Here is a 6,000-nt window from a genome sequence, read left to right as displayed (position 1 = left end):
ATCAAGGTCCATCAAGGAATGCCGGTGGACGGGTTATGTTCATTTTGACGTCCGTCTGAGGGAATGAATCACCTTGCCGCCTTTTGCGTGTGTGAAACACCGACGTGGTGACAGTTTGTCGCTGGGGCGGGATTTGAACCCGGACGAGCGAGCGCACCTCGACGCCAACCTGCCCCCCCCCCGACGTTGGCTTCAAACTTAAACCGGCCACGTGTCGTTCGTTACGTCAGAGCAACACGTGACGTGATTTTTTTTAATGAAGAAGAGGAAGCGTCAGCCGAAGCCGGGTGCTGCGCCGTCCCTTCCTTTCTGAAAGTGACATCACAGTGTGTATATATAAGACGTCACCGCGCTTCCTCCCTTCAGAGCAGCAGGCAATGCCGGCCTTGCTGTACGCTCTGCCGACGTACGTGAAGCGAGTCGACGTTACGGTCCAACAAGAAACCCTGACCGTGGGTGCTGTTCGTTTAATTTCAGAGCCGCCATCGTCGTTTTCTCGGGTGTTCGTGTGACCAAAGATCGTCTCACTAAAGGGGGGTGACGGCGACTGGGGCGTCCTTGGGAAGCAGGTGAGAGAACAAAGGCGGCGGAGGGAAGGAGCCCGGCTCGCCCAGTCCCGGTGTCCTACCGCGGTGCCCCCTCGGTCTAGGCCTTGTTCGGAGCCTCGTCGTCCCTTGAAGCGGAGCCTTGAGGGACTTTTCTCGCTCCGGTCGTGCGTGAAAACCCTTTGAATTGGCACCGAGGCTCGGCACAACATGGCGCCCGGCAGGAGGCATGGCGGGCCTCGGCCTTTCCTCGTCGGTTATAACCTCATGTCGCGTCATTTTAAGAGCCTTGGGTTCGCTGGGGCCTTCGTTCCCTTGTCATGTCCCCATTCATTCCCCCCCCCTCCTGTGTGACACATTCGTGTGCCCTTCGCTCGAGTTTGACGTCATTTACTCCTATTACGTAAACCTGAAGGCTTAAAAAAAACGTTCAGGGTTATATTATGACGTCATTTTCATATATATATATATATATATATATATATATATATATATATATATATATATATATATATATATACACGCTCGAAGTACTGTATGACTTCACATGGTTTATTTAAATATCTTCATGTTGGAATCACCAACAACAAACTGATCTCTCGAAATAAATCCGTTCATAAGATGGAGATTTAAATATATATATATATTTTTTAAACCGTTTTAATTTGAAATCTGTGGCCAAAGTATGAGGTGGATTACTTTCTGGTCCTTGCATCGTCACCACGAATGACCCCCTAACCCCGTAAGAGTACGTGATAACAGTTTGCTGACGATTTGTTTTCCTTTTGTGTGACGTGTAACTCAAGTGCTTCACCTTTACACGTCCGTCCTTGTATTTACTCCCGACTGGACCAGTCTGCAACTGTTGGACGCATGCAGCTTGGTTGAGCAGATGTCTACTCCACTGACCATGGCTGACAGGGTAGTCTGGAGGTGTGCACACTCACCTCCTCCGAGCCGTCTTGCCTCGGTTCAAATGTCGACCCAGCTGTGACCTGCCATCATGGTTCATCAATGTGAGTGCCGCTCCTCGGATGAACATTGAACTGGGTGTCGCGTTGGTTGGTGAGCGTTGAAGAACCCACGGTGTCCTTTGGCAAGAGTGGGCAAGCCATCGCCGGCATCGATAACAAATCGCTACCCTAAACCACCTCGCAATGACCAAACGCACTGCTAAATACCCCATATGAAAGGATGGGATGGATCCAATGACCATGATAACAATCCAGCACCTTAAGAGTTCCAGTGTCCAGAAGAGAAAATGTGACTTTTTACTTCAGAAGCAGAAACTTGATTTGAAGACCATCATCAATGGTCTCTCTGTGGACAATGTTTAAAATTCCGAATGCAGCAGGTCGTCTATCCCCCTCTCCTGTTGCATATGCTTGTAATAGACCTTTAAAAAAAAAAAAAATTTTTTAAATCTATGTACTGCAAGACTTGCTAGTCATTTTCACCTGTCGCTTCAGGGACCGATTTAATCAGACATTGTACTCTCTTTTTAGCCTATCATTTGCCCGAGGTCATCTTCCATCTGTTTGGAAGTCTGCAAACATCATCACCTTCCCCTTCTCCTCTAACGTCCACAATTATTCTTGCGGGGTTAGCCGGGAGAAGCTTGGCTCAAGTCTTTCATGAACTGCCTGGTTTGGCCTGATGTTCAACTGAGGTTGCGGCAGGAATTCGGAATTTGCCCAGGGTGCTGGTGATAGCTCACCTATTCTTCACGAAGGACACCGTGGGAACTTTAATGTCCAACTAATGTCGGCAGACAGTACACCCTGCTCGTGAAGGCCAGAGATGACAGTTTATAGCTTGACCGAGATTCAAACCCAGGCAAGGGTGCATACCTCTCGGCCATCTTGCCACCCATCTTCATTGGCCAACCTTGCTGCTTAAGTCTGGTGGGTGTTAAGAAAAACAGAAATCTCTTTCGCTTCGCTATGAGTGTTGGATGCTTTGGTTTGAACCTCTGCTTAAAATGAGTTAAGGCCCGGTCACACCTTGACGTTTTAGCCAGCGATGGCACCGTGTTAAAATTTATGTAAAACGCTGGCTTACGTTGAACTTTTGATGTTTTTTTTTAAAGATTCGGACGTATTCATAGCGACTTGGTCTTATGTATAACGCATTGGTAACTACACAGAACGTTTCGTTGTTATAGATAACTTGTACCAACGAATGCTGAACCTGTTGTCGGCCTACACAACCGATGCCCAACGATAGTCTAACTCAGGCATAGCGCGTTGCACGCATCGCCGACGATGTCGTGGCGTAGCCTATTAAAAGGCTGACGCACAACGATTCAAATCGTAACTGCCGTAGAAATGGAAGTGTCAACATCGCGGTCACACCTTGGCGATCTTGCCAGCGTATGCCGACGTAACAAAAAGTGTGTCGAAAACGTTGGGGCACGTCGAATACGGTATGGGTAAGTTTGGTATGCGCGAGTAGAACGCTAAATACGCTATCATAAGTCGTAGTAAGTAGAGTACGTCAAGAAATTTTGAACATGTTCAAAATTTTACGACGTACTCGGCGTATGACACACGTTCGCATGCGATGAGGATAAGTTTTACACACGTCCACAAAGGCTACTTATAAGCTACTCATAAGTCGAAACACGTCGCGGTAATGTCTTTTTTACGCGAAACTTATTTCTAACTTATGTTTGACGTGCTTTGAACCAATTCTTTACGTAGTCCCAACACACATCGACGTATGTAGACGTATTCCAATGACGTCTTCCGGTCGACAAAAAAAAAAAATGAATGTTTCTAGCTTACAACTGCCATATAAAGACGTGTTCCCAGCGGTTTTGGGAATTGGTATATAAAAATGGTGTTCATAAAAGGGGAACCCAACAGTGTTTTCGAGTCCTTTTTGAGTCGATGTCCATGTCAGCAGTAACAGTATTAGTATTAGTAGTAGTTTGTTCATGTTGGCAGTAGTAGGTGAGTGTGAGGGGGAGGGTGTGGGTTATGATGGATCGTCCTTGCGTCCGCGTGTCCACGGGTAGGTTCATAGGCTGCCACTCAACGATTTAAATGGCTGCATCTCCACTATTGAAAGTAGACGCTTGCGCTCAACAATTGGATTTTTTTTTACACTCAACGACTTTTTAACGGTACCACTCAGCTAGTTTCATTGTTTACAATGAACGATTTTAGTTGCTGGCATTCGCCTTTGTTTTTTTTTTTTTGTTTGTTTTTTTTTGACGCTGGGGTTTGGAAATTTGAAACGTTTCTTCTGAACGTGTTAAAACGCTCAAACTCGACTATTTTAAATAGACGCTGCCGATGGACACTTGGAATCATAGCCAAGCTAGACATCGAAGTGTGAACATCCTCGTCATGCCGAAGAAAAGTTTGAAGAATGCTGCAAATAAGTGTCCTGGCCGTGGCCGTGGACGCTGACGCAAGGACGATCCATTATACCGACGTCTTTCAGCCTATGAGTAACTTAAAAGTAACGTCTGTCGACGTGTGGCAACGATCGCGTAACGTGCCAACAACACGTTAATCATAGGTAGGAAATAAGTTTTGGGTACTCTAAACATTACCTCGGCGTGTCTCAACTTATGATTAACTTACAAGTAGCATGTGTTAACGTCTGTCAACGATCGCAGACCGTGCCTACAACTTGTGGCCAGCGTAGCGGAACGTGTGAGTCGTACGCCGGCCTACGTCGTGAAATTTCAAGCATGAAAAAATTTGAGGACAACCGAAAAGTACAACGTTTAAAGCCGACGTATGGCAACGTACTACGACGTATGCCAGCGTGCTCTCAATGTTATCAAAACTTACCCATAACGTATTCAACGTGTGCCAGCGTTTTAGAAAAAAAATTCAAAAAACGTCAAGGTGTGACCGGGCCTTAAAATGGACCATTTTGAAAATTTCCAATTATTCTAATTCAGATTTCAGTATCGCCATAATGCATGTTGTTAAATTGTTTAAACTTACTTTCTACAAGATTATTTGTAATCCCGGATACCAATAGATGACACTATATGATGCACATTTGCATAGAGAGAATTGGGGTCTTCCTCACACCTCCGAACCTGAACCCCCCCAACCCCCCTCCATAGATATGCTATCCCAGCAGAAACCATCCTTGGGGTACTCATCGGTAACATGCGAAATTTAGTTCCATTTTTTTGTTTGTTTATTTGTTTTTGAAGCGTATACAAATTTACTTTTGTCGTTTTATGTATTTAAAGCCTCATTTGCTTGGAGTCGATGTGCATCATTTAAATTTTTTGGAAATGGGCCAAGCTATTGTAATTTGGGTGTCCATCCATCCAGATCAACTTGAATATTGTTCTGCCATGTGTGAAAAGGGCTGCACAGAATACCAGTGACGCTCTAGCTTGTTGAGCGCTATAAACTTCAAGCTCCCACAGTCATCCCCTCACTCTTTTCTTCGCATGCTTGCAGCTACTCTTTCCTTTTACCGCTCCAGAAAATGATAAATTTGTTGAATGGATTGTATGGAAAAGATTGAAATTTTGAAATATAAACCAAGGCCTTTCGAGATCATTGGAATCTCCTGTGGTGAAGTTGAGTCGATGGGCCTGTTACTTTGCCATTGCAGACAGGTCGGTAGTCTCTGTCTTCTTCTGCCTCCTTTGTGGTCTTGCACCCTTTGCCCCCTCTCTGCCTTGCCCCTGCCCTCCTCAGGTTCCTGTGAGGCACACAGTCCCACCATCAACCCCTTTCTGGTGAAACTCCCAAAATCCAGAATCACTGTTCACCTCCACTTGTATGTTCCTCTTTCTTCCCCCCACCCCCACCAGTTGAATCAACTTTCACATCCTCTTCAATCTCATTCTTCCTTCCAGGTCTTCAAGACAGCTGTTCACCATATCAGATCGTCCCCATTCCAAAACGATGATCTTTTCTACTCTCATTACCCCTGCTCTCCCCAAGCCCACCTCCTTCCAAATTTCCAGTTTTTTTTTTTTTTTTTTTTTTTTCTTCTTTTTTCCTTCCTGAGTTTCCTTCTGTACCATCCTGTCCACCTCCTGCATCCTCCACTGACCTTCATTCTGACCCGCATCACTTGTTTGTCTACCTCTTTTCTCCCTTTTCCCTGCTTTGGCATTTCCCTCTTCTCTTTCTGCTGTTTCTTTTGTTCTATTGTGTCCTAATCTGTATTTCTCACCCAGGCTATGAATGTTACCTTTGCCACAATTGCGCTAACTTGACGAAAAATTTGTGCCGACCGTCTTGTGTTTGGAGAAATTTCCTAACAGTATCACCAGATAACAATAGCACCACTAACTATAGTGCTCGCGTAGGAGTCTGGCTCAGGCGTGATTGTTCAAAACTACGTAAAAGACTAATTAAAACAGTTCTGGTTTTTTTTGTCAAATTGGAAATATAACTAGGCATTCTCGGCTTATACTATATGCATGCTTTGGGGTTTGTATTGGTGCTATGTAAACACTTTC

At 45.1% G+C, this 6,000-nt stretch overlaps 1 protein-coding gene across 1 annotated transcript in view; it reads left to right on the top strand.

Moving 5' to 3' along the window:
* The first annotated feature begins 287 nt into the window (after positions 1-287).
* Positions 288-6,000, top strand: part of EIF4G2 (eukaryotic translation initiation factor 4 gamma 2) — a 96,074-nt gene continuing 90,361 nt past the window's right edge. The window contains exon 1 of the mRNA XM_085855327.1: positions 288-569. The gene's annotated coding sequence lies outside the window, so the exon portion shown is untranslated. The remainder of the gene's footprint in view (positions 570-6,000) is intronic.

This window comes from Eptatretus burgeri, chromosome 14 (genome assembly GCF_056783735.1).
Source record: "Eptatretus burgeri isolate ZD-2024b chromosome 14, Ebu_testis_v1, whole genome shotgun sequence".
NCBI classification, from domain to species: domain Eukaryota; kingdom Metazoa; phylum Chordata; class Myxini; order Myxiniformes; family Myxinidae; genus Eptatretus; species Eptatretus burgeri.
The sequence above is the reverse complement of the archived record's forward strand: the minus strand, read 5'-3'. Positions and strand labels throughout refer to the sequence as shown.